Raw genomic sequence first — 13,728 nt, forward strand, 5'->3', positions numbered from 1 at the left:
TCACATAACTTTTATTAAGTATATTGTTATACTTATTTTATTATTAGTTACTGTTGTCAGTCTCTGGCTGGACCTAATTTATGAATCAAACTATATCAAAGGTATATAAATGTGGAGAAAAGCACAGTATATAGAGAGTTTGGTATTATCTACAATTTCGAGTATCCACTGGGGGTCTTCAGATGAATCCCCCCAAGATAAGGGAAGATGTTGTACAAGATCTAGTCTATGATGCTTTTTGTACTGAAGGAAGGAAGAAAGAAAATTTTTAAAAAGTAAAAGAAGAAACTCTATTAAAGTGTCTACATATGTGATTTAACCATTTATTAATACAGATATGAACATATTAAAAATGTCAATATAGTATATTTAAAAGAAAAGAAAATCATCCCCAGAAATATAATTTGAGGATCTTTCTCTCATAAGACTTGGTTATCAATGACCCCTTTACCCAACTCTGACTTCCAAGTCTAAGAAAAACTCAGTCTTTCAAAATTAGAGACCTTCTAAGTAGCTCTGTAACTTAGTGACACCTTCAGTGGGGATGTTCTTCAAGAAGGAAGCCTAGGAGATGGGCATCTGTAGATGCTGGTTCTGGTCACAGCTAGGCCACTAGCTAGGCCACATCACTTAATGATTTTTGCCCTGGACTCTGCAGGTATCACCCCCCTCTGTGCATCACTCTATCAAGGTGGGGGCTGTTTATTTTATTTGCACAGGGCTGGCACTTGCATGATAAGTTCTCAATGCTTTTTTGCGGATTAAATGACTTACTATATCAGCTTTATGAAATCAACGCACAGTGCCACTTAGAGTATGAAGAACCTGAAGTGGGAAGAGAAGAAGGAATTATTTGAGGACTCGAAAGAGTCTGACCCAAACTGCTGCCTCCTTGGCCAGCGTCTGTGTTGAGCAGCCCTTACTAGGGCACCACCCTCCTCATTATGTCTGAGGGCTATCTTCAAGGGTAAACTTTCCTTTCACTGGCAGGTTAAAGAAACTCTTTCGATCCCTTGAGACTTAGCTAAAAAGGCTAAACCATCAAGACCTATAAAATAGTGTTTCCCTGTGACCTTCTTTCTAAATCAGGAAATGGTTACTTAGGCCCCATAAAGCCAGCTCAGAACTCAACCTCCTCCTCCTTTATCAAGACTTCCTTGACTTGGAAAGTGGTTTCTATGACAAGAAGTGTGCCAACAGTTTTTACAGGCGCCAAAGCCTCCACCTCTTTCTTAAAGGAGACAGGACTTTTTCTTCTCCAGAACTTGATGATATGGTTAAACAAAAACCAACCCTTATCAAACAATGGTACACCACAGGTTCCTCAGAGTATTTTAGAAACCTTGCCATATCTTAGGTTTTTAACATAATACATCAAACATGTGACATAATTGTTTACTATCAATCATCACATAAATATTCTACTCAAAGGTCAAAGATTTCTAAAGAGGTAGACAGTAAGCAGAGAGTAGCAAAAACTTACTACATATAACTTCTTAATTAAGTAAATGTATTATGTTTACAGCAGCCCACAGTTATAACAAGACCTGAAATAGCACATGACTCCCCAATCCAAAACCTGTGAAATTTAGTACAATAGGATTCCACATATGCAATAATTTTACCAGATGAATCAAGAGAAATATTGGTACATATTGATCATTTTTACTGAATCCACACAGTGACAAAAATCAATGGAAAGAATTTGGAGAGAAACTAGTAGTAGATTAATTTCTCTATGATACCAATGGAAAAATTCCTGAATCTGGGTGGATGGGTAGATGGGGTACATTGATAAATTAATATAAACATTTATAATGCTGCAGTTGAGATTACAATATTATCCAGGAAGCTGCCATGCATTCATATTAAATAAGATATTATATGTAAATCACACCACCCAATGTTTGGCATGTGACTTTGGTTTTGTTTTAGCTATAGTCACTGATTCCCACCGAGGCTCTTAGGAGGAAAGCTTATAATAAAATTATAAAATTGGATATCACCCCTGGTTTGACCATGTTTAACATTAGTGGAATTTATTTTGGATCTATGTTAGAGACGAATTTATTTCTATGTGAACCCCATAAACACAACTGTCAAATATGTCCTCTCCTCCATGCCCAGCCTACTGAAATGTCACTCATTCTGCAAGGCTTATCTTGAACACCACCTCCCCATTAGGTCTTTCTTGATCTCTCCTCGTAAGCAAACATTTTCTTGCTGTATCAAGCCTTAAAAACATTTGTTCTTGCCCCCCAGATGATACTTACCTGGCTCTGCCTGTTTTATTACTATGTCTTCGCTTTATCCCCTATTAGATTTTAAGGCCCTTGAAAAACAGGGATCAGCCTTATCTTTATATTTCCTACAGGCTGAGCACAGGGTGTTGAACTTAAGAAGCTCAATAAAAGTGTGTTGAGTTGCAGTGAATCGTGACCCTCCCTGGCTACCAGGCCCTCAGCCAGCTTTGGAGTGCAGGACACAATAGGTCCTTGTATTCACTGCTGTGCACACCCACAAACATACACTAAACACCTGCAAACACTGGGACACTCAATTACTTGGCAAATACTTGCCCTCCCAGGGTGTCTTCCCTTTTGAAGAGTCTTCTCTGTCTGACAGCTGGCCTGCTGCTCCTTAGATGGGCACTCCCTGGAAAGGCCCATCTCTGCAGAAAATGGCCAAAAATCACCGCACCAGCAACCAAGGGAAGTGAAGGGGTGAAGAGTCAATGCCAGGAATGTGCTTTCAGGCTTAAAGATGAGAGGGAAACTGGGGAGCATTGCAAAGGGGGCAAATGTCCTTGCATTTGCACTGATGCCTCCTCCCTATCCCTTCCTGGTCCCTTCTCGTGTCCTTCTTGACCCTTCCTTCTTCTTCCCCTGCACCCAATCCTCCACTGTCATTTGGTCTTGCAGAGCTTGGAATTCAATCTTAATCCCCAGGGAGGGGCATCCGCTCTGGGGAGGTCACGACTGTCTCCCACTTCCTCTGTGGGATGCTCTCACAAGATGCTGTGGCGGCAAAGCTTGCTGCTCTTTATTAAATACAAATTGTACTGACCAGTTTCCAGGAAATTTAGTGGAAAGTTGATTCCCCCCAAACCCTCAAGACATTTCCCAGATCCGGAGAGGATTATTATTATTGCTATTATTATTTACAAAGCCCACATCTTTAAAAAAAATTTTTTTTTTCTTAAAAGAACAAGGTAAAGCAAGTATAAGCCTGCAGCTTCCGGAATATGTGCTGACATCCTGCTTTCTTCACAGGAATAAAATAACCTGGCAATTCTGTTTGGATAGCAAGATAGAAGGAAATGGCCTCTTCTGGAAGTCCAGACAGGTTGCCAGATTTGGCAAATGAAAACATGGGATGCCTCATTGAACTTGAATTTCAGATGAGTAATGCAAAATGTTTCAGTGTAAGTATGTCCCATGCAGTAAGTTTCAGTGTAAGTATGTCCCATGAAAACAGTTGAACAGTTCAAATTTAACTGGTCATCCTTTATTTTACCAGGCAAACCTAATCCCAGAGAAAGTCAGGACAGTGAAGAGATTTCCACCAACAAAAGCTTCTTTTAAAGCCCTAGCTGAATGGCTTTGGACGACATTTCAACTCAGGCTCTACATTTTCCCTGGAGTGTGAGCTCGATGTCATAGAATAACAATTGGGAGAATGAACATTCAGTGAACATTCTGCCCCTTCCCTGCCCTCCGCAGCCTGTGGCAAACTGCTCTCCCTCAACCAGCTGAGGAGTAAAAAAGTTTTCTCTTTAAAGATATTTTTCCCCTCCGCTTTCACTGTTTCTTGGATTTGCTGGATAACTGCTTTTGCTAATTGTTTGCAGACCATAGCCCAATTTGGCCTGCCAACTATGGAGGCGTGGTGGTGGGCTTAAGTGATAAAGAGTAAGGGGATTAAATCAAGTAGTCCTGGTTTGGGATTCCAACTCTGCTACGTCCTGCCTGAGAAACATCAGATAAATTGCTTAACTTCTCTGGCCCTCAGTTTCTGCATCAGTAAAATGAGGGGCTCATGGAATTGCATGGAGTGACATAAGATTGAAGCAGGCAGTACTTGTCTCAGTATCTGGCACATAATTGATATTTTTTTTTTCTTGGTACTGGGATCAAACCCAGGGACACTCAGTCACTGAGCCACATCCCCAGCCCTTTTTATATTTTATTTAGAGACAAGATCTCTCTAAGTTGCTTTGTACCTTGCTAAGTTGCTAAGATTGGCTTTGAACTCCTGATCTTCCTGCCTTGGCCTTCTGAGCTGCTGGGATTACAGGCATGTGCCCCCATACCCAGTGATACTCTTTTAATATTAGTCTGGTCAGACATGGTGGCAAACACCTGTAATCCCAGTGACTTGGGAGGCTGAAGCAGGAGGAACGCAAATTCAAAGCCAGCCTCAGCAATTCAGTGAGTCCCTAAGCAATTTAGCAAGACACTGTCTCAAAATTAAAAATAAAAAGGAAGGGATGTGGCTCAGTAGTAAAGCACCCCTGGGATCAATTCATGGTACCAAGGATATATATACACACACAAACACATTATTTTTCTCTTTATTGTGTCACACATCACAGGTGACACTTAGAATTGAGTCTGTCTAAGTCTGAGACTTGGAAACACAGGAACACAGGTTCTAGAAGATGATTAAGTCCTTGGACTTAGGAAGGGATAGCTTGGTTGAAAGATGGCTCCATCACTCCCACTCCTGAGGACCTGGTCTTGTTCCGTCCTGCAGCAGCCTGGTGAGCTGACGACCTCCAAAGCCAGTCATCTGATTACCAATGGACTTGGATTAGGTCACCAAAAATTTACCCATAGTCAGAAGGCTACTTTAAGAAGTAGGAGGAAGCAGGAGAGAAGAAGGAGTGGATGGAGACAAAAGGAGAATGTCTGGACTGTGTGTTTATGGGAATCCTTGTCTACCTGGTCATGGAGGCCACATGTTTGGGGCAGTTGTCTGGGTGCCATTTTTCTGGTGATTGCTCGGGTTCCCTCCCCTCAAACCTCCTTTGGTGGTTCAGGTCAACTGAGACCCAGGTAATCTAGGCCTAAACCAATCAGATCATCAGATCCCCTTGACCAAGATATGGGTGGAGAGGTAGACACAAGATTCAAATGGAGCTAATCAACCCCCAGGCTTTATGTTATTTGGAGATACAGTCACAACTTGCCTCCCTGGCTCCTAGTACTTGATCTTGGAATCAGCCCATTCGTAGCTTCTGGCACTCTTTAGGCCAGTCTCAACTTGCTTATTTACCACCATTCAGGGGTTTCAGCCTTCAGCCCCTAGCAACCCTGACGTGCTTATTCCCAGTTGTATTACCTTACAGGGAAATTGTCACTGGCTGATTATGTACAAGTGATGACCTGGCCCTGTGCTGAGAATTTTACTCCACAAAGTAATCCAGCAAACCCATTTTACAGTTGATATGACTGAGACTCAGAGGTTGCCATAACAAAATCCTACAGACTGGGTGGCATAAGCAACAGAAACTTATTTTCTTATGGTTCCAGAGACCAGGAGTCAGAAATCAAGGTGTTGGCAGGGTTGCTTCTTCAAGACCTCACTCCTTGGCTTACAGATGGCTACCTTCTCAGTGTTGTCTTCATGTGACCTTTTGCCTATACAAAAATGTATCTATGTCCTACTCTCTTCTTCCCTTAAGGAGCCCAGTCATAATATACTAGGGATCGCCAGTTCTGAGATTTGAACTTAATTACCTCTTCAAGGACTTATCTCCAAATGTAGTCACATTCCATTGAAAGGTTAGGTCTTCAACATACAAATTTGAGGTACTGGGAGAGGGGACAAAATTTGGTCCACAGAGGTATAGTTAAGCCACTCACTCATTCCAGCTCATACAGCTACGTATACTGAGGAGCTAAGACTCATACTCAGGTCTGTGTGCCTCCCAAGTACAGAATTCTTTATTTCTTGTGATTCTATTTTCTCATCCCAGCCAGACCCTCAGGAACCATCTGGCCAAACAACACCACTGCACCTGCTAGGCTAGGAACCACCAGACACACAAAAGGAGAAAGATGCATGGCTATACCTTAATGAATGATCTAGGACAGACACGAAAGAAAGCAAAAACAAGAGCATAAATTATTATTATAAGAGCCACCATAATCATTTAGTAAATAGTAATTCCTTTCTCTCCCTTTGAACAAGGCCTATAGCAGCATATGAGAAGCAACATAAGAAAGAGATGAGGAAAACAGGAGCTGGTTGCAAAGGAGGATGAGATTGCAATCAGTGAGGGTGGGGTTGGCAGCTGGAGAAGGGGAAAGAGAGAAGGGAGATGGGATCCCCAAGGGTTTCCAAGATATGTTTGCACACAAGAATCCAAATGAAAGGAGGTGAGTCCTGGCTTTACCACCCCTAGGCTTTGTCATCATAGGCAACATACTTAGCCACGGTTTTCTCATTTTTCAAACGGGAAGACAGATGGAGCATGCCTAATCTGAAAATTCAGAAGCTGAAACTTTTTGAGTGCCTACATGAAGTCACAAGAGGAAAATTTCACACTTGACTGCATGTGATGGGTCACTGTCAAAACACAGGCAAACTAAAAATATCGTGGAAAATTACCTTTAGCTATGTGGTTAAATTGTATATGAAAAATAAATGAACTCCATGTTCAGAATTGAATCCCATCCCCAAGATATATATGAAAACCTTTCAAAATCTAAAAAATCCAAAATCCTGATCCTAAACATTTATAAAGGACACTCCAGTTATATGTATGACTTTCATAGATCTCTTGTGAGGAACAAATGGGATACTACTACTATTAGCTACTATTACCTAAGATGAAGATGTCTCAAGAAATTGGTAGAACTTTTGTAAAAAGGGAAAGGGAGGATAAATTGTAGGTAGAACTGAGATTCACAGTAGGACTGAGCTGAAAGAAGCACCTCAACTACTCACTATAATTAATAGTAAATTAATTTTTTTGCCCACTTGAGTTGGGGTACTCTACTGCTTATGTCCAGGGTATTCTGATACACTTCCATTAACTGTAATTGTTAAGTCAGAAGAACATCTGGTTTTCAGAGGCTATAAATTCATATCAGTTTAAAAGCACAAGTATAATCTCTAAGAGAAAGAAAGCAAAATTCTAGATCTGAAGAAAGTGTTAAATGGGTGGATTGATCGATTGATTGATTAATTGGGGAGTTGCATGCTCAGAGAGGAAGTCTGAAGTCAAAGGGGAAATGCATAGAGAATGCAGAAAAAAAGTCTTAGTTACCTGGACTCTACATTAGCAGGACGAAATGGAAATTAGTGAAGGAGACAGAGGTGGGGGGAAGCTAAAAATGCTTCAAATGCTGCCATGCAAACTAAGGTCAAGTTTCTGTCACTATAACAAATATCAGAGACAATCAAAAATAAGAGAGGTTTACTTTGGCTCACAGTTTGGAGGTTTCAACCTATGATCAATGGGTTCTGTGGCTTTTGGGCCTGTGGCAAGGCAGCACATTATGGTGGGGAGCAGGTGGTGGAGCAGACCATTCACCTCATGGCCTAGAAGTGAATTAAAGGAAGAGGAAGGGACTAGGGATCCCACGGTCCCCTTTGAGGCTGCACCTCTCAAAGACCTAAAGACCTCTCACTAGGCCCCACCTCTTAAAGTTTCCACATTCCCAACAGAGCCAAGGGTTAGACCAAGCCTTTAACACATGGGCTATGGAGGACATTAATCCAAACCATAGTATAGACCAAGAAGAGGATTCAAAAAGAAAGGTGTTAAAGTCTGCATCAGATTCCACAAAGAAACAAAGTAGGAAATTACAAAGATGTGGTTAGGTAGAGAAAACTACAAGGTCATCATAGGGAGAAGATTAAACAGAAACAAATATAGTTTTAGTGGAGTGGAGTAGTGGTAACAAAAGCCAGATATGAGATGTGAGTGGAAGAGAGCATTGAGCAGCATCGATGAAGTAATGGGACCTCCTTGCAGAAGGATGGTAGTTGTGGAAAACATCATTCTGTTTACCAGTATCTGGTCCTGCTCCTCTTGCGGTCACATAGAAGATGTTTCTTCTCAATGCACGTGCATTTTGGAAGAGCCATGTGGCAGTTCCTTAGTAAATTGTGAAGTGGGTCATTTTTCTGGGCTGAGATAGTAAAAAGTCCATGTCTATCCTTTTAATCTCTCTTTGTTGTAGTCATTAAAGAGGAGGCCCTGCACATAGATAAGACAGCCAAAGATTGAAGGCTATTGACTGCTGAGGGTCTACTGAATAGAGGAGAGCTCAAGGAAAGTCCCTCATCTTCCATGGCCATGCACAAGAACTCTCAGTAAGTCACTGAGGTATAAGTGTTGTTTGTTATCACAGCAAAGCCTAGTTCTATTCTTACTAATATAGAGTGAAAGTGGGGGGAAAGGAGGAAAGAGGCTAAAGAGTGTAACAAAGTTGAGAAAAGGAGATTTTTGGTTTTATTCTTGAATTTTAAATTTTTGTGGTGGATGAGATCCAAGCATGTTTATTAGAAAACTGAAAGAGCCACTATAAAGGAAGAACCTGAGGATGATAAAGCAATGTCCTAAAGAGAACAGAAGATACGGCAACACATAAGCCATGAGCCCTTGCCCTTCATCTAAGAAAGGGGTAAAACTCCAGACTCAGGAGGAATGCCCGGCAGCCTGAGTTAGAGAGGAAGTTGAGGGAGCCCACTGTCATCGGCCCACGCACTTGACTTCAGAGACAAGCAAGCAAAGGCTGGAATTTGGAATCCCTGGTGTGGAGCAATTTCAAGGGATGATGAGCGTCTAAGACTGAAATAACCATGCGTGCGATGATTGCCTTTGCACATCAGCCTCCTGGCAGCTGTCCATGTAAGATGACTGGCAAGGACTGGTACAGACTGTATTTCACTCTTTTGGTTTAAATTCTATAGGCATTCCTTAAACAGAATCCACGTTATTTAAAAATGAAATACATGCCCAGAAAGGGTTAAAATTACTCCTTTTCTTGGTTCTTGACCCCCACCCCCACTGTTTGCCTATGTCCTTTAACTAAATTAGTTATTCCATTGACAGGCCAGTGCTGGTCCCCACACAGAATAACACATGCTGTGCTCTCTTTGTACGTATACTGATGAACTTTGACCACACATCCTCTGCAGAGAAGGAACTCATTCCCAAACAACTGAACTTAGCCAAGGATTCAGGGTTCATCTCTACTGTGGCCTACTTTTATTAGATAGGCTGCTGGAGAAGCAGCGAAGTCAACTTAGTTATTATTTCTTTATCCCCAACTATTCTTTTCATCTGCTTAATATTATTCTAAGACTCTGTTTCTACAAATGAAAATTTGGATTAAAACCAGTATTCACTCTCCTTTACCCATCAGCCATTGCTGTATCTGGGCTGAGTATGTCTTTTTACAATGTCTCTTCTCCAGGCACCTTTCTTTGATTTAAATCAGTAGCCAACGAACATTTTCAGTAAATTTCAGTAAAGCAGATGGTAAATGTTAGGCTCTGTGGGCCATAGCCTCTCTGTTGCAACTACTCAACTTTTCATAACACAAAAGCAGCTAAAAATGACACCTACGTGAATGAGCATGTTTTGAGTTGCAATATGTGAATGAGCATGTTCCAATAAAACTTTATTTACAAAAACAGTCCGTGGGCCCACGAGCTAAATCAAAACCATTTAAATCATGGGCCAACCATGGTTTAAAGCATGGATTAGCAAGAAGGTGTCAGTTGAAGTGACAGATAAAAACAAGTCTTTTAATGTGTCTACAACTCTTTGAAGGAAAAAAATAAAGCATCTTGTTGGGCTCTTATTTCCTCTGCAGACAATACTATGGTTTTTTCCCCCTTCTGAAACATTGCATTTTAAGTTTCTAGGTACTCCCACCAACACATTCCCGCCCCCCCCCCCACACACACACACACAAAGTTGAGAGGAGCATTAGAATTTAATTCAGAGAAGAGAGAGTTAAATGGCTAAAAATTGGAGGGTGAAAAGTATCACTTGTCTGCAAACACAGCCTCTTGTTTAGAAACTGATTTACCCAGACATTGAATTGATTATAAGCTATGGAGAGTAAAAACAAATTTGCTGACCTTTATTTCAGAGATCAAAGGTTGAATTTATACCCTGTAGGATGGTTCTGTTAAATTACTCCCAAGCTGCCTGGTGACATATCTTCGAAAAATATTTCTCTCCAACTTTATCAAGTGTTCTTTGTGTTCTGAAAACATGATTTGAAGTCCCAGCTGGAGCCGAGATCTCATGAGTCTTAGATAGCTGAAATTCTTCTCCAACTATATCCAGAGACATATGGTTAGTTGGGATAGATATTAATTGCAGGGGCTAATATCTCTGAGTTTAGTTATTTATTGGAGACTGAAATTAACATTTTATGCTTGATAATCAAGAATTGCATGAACCACACAAAGATAAAGAGCTAAAATTGTCTATTTTGATGTCCTTGAGGTTGGATTGAATAAATATGTCTCAGATAGTAATGCCTGGCAATGACTGAGTGTTCCCAATTTCTTTGCCTCTAAGCAATATCTCAGAGCAGAACCCTAAGAGTTCAAAAGTTAAAACTTCACACAATTAGTGAAAAACAATAACAGTTTAAAATTTTTTTTTTTTTTTAGTTGTAGATGGAAACAACATCTTCATTTATTCGTTTTTATGTGATGCTGAGGATCAAACCCAGTGCCTCACATGTGCAAGGCAGGCACTCTACCATTGAGCCCCAGCCCCAGCCCCCACAATAATATTTTTTAAATAAAGCAAATTTTCTGTCTCTTTAATTGTAGCTTAATCAAAACCTTCTAATAGCAAGAGTTCACAAAATTCATTCCATGACAAAGTTTCACCAGTTTTTAGTAAGATGAAAAAAAAAATAGAATGTTGGTCATAAGTATTTTATACAAGTTAGTGCATTTCAGTCAAAAGACTATCCTTGTGTCTGAAAAAAAGACCTCTCTATTTGTATGTTAAATAATTAAATTTCACTAATTTTAATTATATAGTTATATAAATATTTATATTTACTTAGTAACATAATATGTTAGCAACTCTATATTAGTCCTTAGTTATTTTAAACCATAATTCTACTAGCTAATGAAAAGAAAATTGAGACTAGTGAAGGATATTATTGAAACTTTAATTTCTTCCTTTTGCTGCCTCAGTAGGGAGTAACAAATTTGGATTTTCATTCCTCTAAAGAAATGTATGTCACTATAAGCCCCTAAGAATCTGAAATGTAAAACAACAATAAGTTCAAGTTTTTGTCTTTGGGGAACATGTGTGTATACTGTTGAAGAGGTCTCACCGCTGAGGTAGTAGGAGGTAGATATTCGTATACATTATTTGTTGGGTGTAGAAACTGAAGATTGTTTTTTCTGACTCTAAGAGAAATCCGCACAAATGCCATTCCTTTGACATCTTGACCACACTTTCTAGCCTATGATAGGAATGCCTGAAGCAAACAAATGGTGATTTAGTCATTATAGCCAGTAAGATACCTGTCAGGTGACCTTGGATTTGTTCTTTATCCTCACCAAAGTTTAGTTTCTTAATCCATAAAGGGAGATAACATTATGTCCAACTTCATGGTAGTAGTAGAGGATTAATGAGATAATAGATAATATATACTTTAGTTACTTAACATAAAACAAGTTCCCAGTGGATGGTCTCTGTTATTATTTTAATTATGTTTATTTTCATCTCTTTTTGTGTGGGGGGAGAGGGGGGAGGGGATTGAACCCAGAGACACTTTGCCAATGAGCTATATCCCCAGCCCTAAGTATTTTTTATTTTGAGATAAGGTCTCCTTCAGTTGTTTAGGGCCTCACTAAATGGCTGAGGCTGGCCTTGAATTTGCAAACCGTGCCTCAGCCTCCCAAGTTGGAATTATTTTCCCATTTTGTGAAGTTACAATAGAAATAAAATTGCGCAGGTATTTTTATCAGCTAGTGCCCATCAAGTGATTGGAAGCTTTCTGCTACCATAATCTTTTGTCTTAGAGACTCCACATCTCCTCAAATAGGGTGATGCCATCTCGGGAGCAGGAAGTACTGAGGGGTTAACAGTATTGCTAACCCTCTCACCAAGTGAGAGAAACACAGCAGCTGAGGACAAGCCCAAAGGGCCAGGACTCCCACGTAGAGCATTTATCTTTTTCTTTATCATATGAAAATGCCACCTCACTCACCATGACTCATGGCAGAACTCTTTTTTCTTGGAGTTGAGTGAGTAGTGGATCCAGGTAAAGAATCCCCTTAAAGCATAAATTTGGTGGGAATAGGGGTGGGTGGGGATAAACCTGTGTGAAAATTATTGAAAGCAAATTCTCTCTCTCTCTCTCTCTCTCTCTCTCTCTCTCACACACACACACACACACACACACACACACACACAAAACAGCCATTGACATATACATTTAAAATTGCATATAACTTGGAGGAGTCGAGAGAACTCCATGAACCCCAATTAAGAACATTGTCTGATGTTGAAACTAACAACCACCAACCTATATGTCAGTTATCACATCTTCTTTAGACGTAAGGAGCCAAAACCACTCAAAGCCCAAGAAAGAAGTAAGATTCTTTCATGAGCAATTTATCCTAGAGAGAGAGTACCCCCTCTGCCATAACACAGGAGCCTCTTAAGCATCTTGGAGTAAGAAGTCCTGCCAGACCTCATAGCCAGGGCCTGAATCTGGAGTTTGGAAACCATTCCTTCTATTTTTCAAGTTGTTTATCATATCATCTCATGCTTTCATTCCCCTGTTGCCAAGCTCTGAAGATATCCACCCAAATTCATATGCTGAAGCTTAATTGCCAATGTGATAGATAGTACAGCTGACCCTCTGAATCCATGGGTTCTACGTCTGCAGATTCAATAAACCATGGATACAAAATACTTGGGGGAAAAAATGTCTGTAATGAACATACACAGACTTTTTTCTTATCCTTATTTCCTAAATAGAACAATCTATTTACATGGTATTTGCATTTTGTTAGGTATTATTTGTAATCTAGAAATGATTTAAAGTGGGCTGAGGATGTGGCTCAAGCGGTAGCGTGCTCGCCTGGCATGTGTGCGGCCCAGTTCTGATCCTCAGCACCACATACAAACAAAAATGTTGTGTCCGCCGAAAACTAAAAAAAATAAATATTAAAAAAAAAACCTCTCTCTCTCTCTTTCTCCCCTCTATCTTTTAAAAAAAAAAGAAAGAAATGATTTAAAGTATATGAGAGGATGTGTGTAGGTTATATGCAAACACTATGCCATTTTATATCAAAGACTTAAGCATCCAAAGATTTTGGTATCCACAAGGGATCCTGAAACCAAACCCTTGTATTAAGAGGTGAGGCCTCTAGGAGGTGATCAAGGGTTAAAGGCAGCTACTTCACTTGCCATGTAAGAGCTCTAGAAGAAGATGTGTGAGGTAGAGTCCTCGCCAGACAGTAAATCTGCTAGTCTTCAACTTGGATGCCCAGGCATCTAAAACTATAGAAATAAATTTCTATCGTTTATAATTTAGCCGTCAAAAGTTATTTAATTACGACAGCCCAAACAAAGCAAAACTCCCTTTGTGCATCTACTCTGTTTTTATTCTCTCTCTCTCTCTCTCTCTCTCTCTCTCTCTCTCTCTCTCTCTCTCTCTCTCTCTCTCTTCTTTCTGAGTGCTCATTTGGGACATGGCACAATATAGCTAATTT

The 13,728-nt window shown here is 40.1% G+C and overlaps 1 protein-coding gene across 1 annotated transcript in view; it reads left to right on the top strand.

The window, feature by feature from the left end:
* The window catches only part of Rnls (renalase, FAD dependent amine oxidase), a 345,747-nt gene extending 336,091 nt beyond the window's left edge, over positions 1-9,656 (top strand). The window contains exons 7-9 of the transcript XR_011707328.1: positions 3,273-3,424; positions 3,520-3,758; positions 8,196-9,656. The gene's annotated coding sequence lies outside the window, so the exon portion shown is untranslated. The remainder of the gene's footprint in view (positions 1-3,272; positions 3,425-3,519; positions 3,759-8,195) is intronic.
* Positions 9,657-13,728: the final 4,072 nt, after the last annotated feature.

The sequence above is a fragment of the Marmota flaviventris genome, chromosome 4 (genome assembly GCF_047511675.1).
Source record: "Marmota flaviventris isolate mMarFla1 chromosome 4, mMarFla1.hap1, whole genome shotgun sequence".
In the NCBI taxonomy this organism is placed as follows: Eukaryota; Metazoa; Chordata; class Mammalia; order Rodentia; family Sciuridae; genus Marmota; species Marmota flaviventris.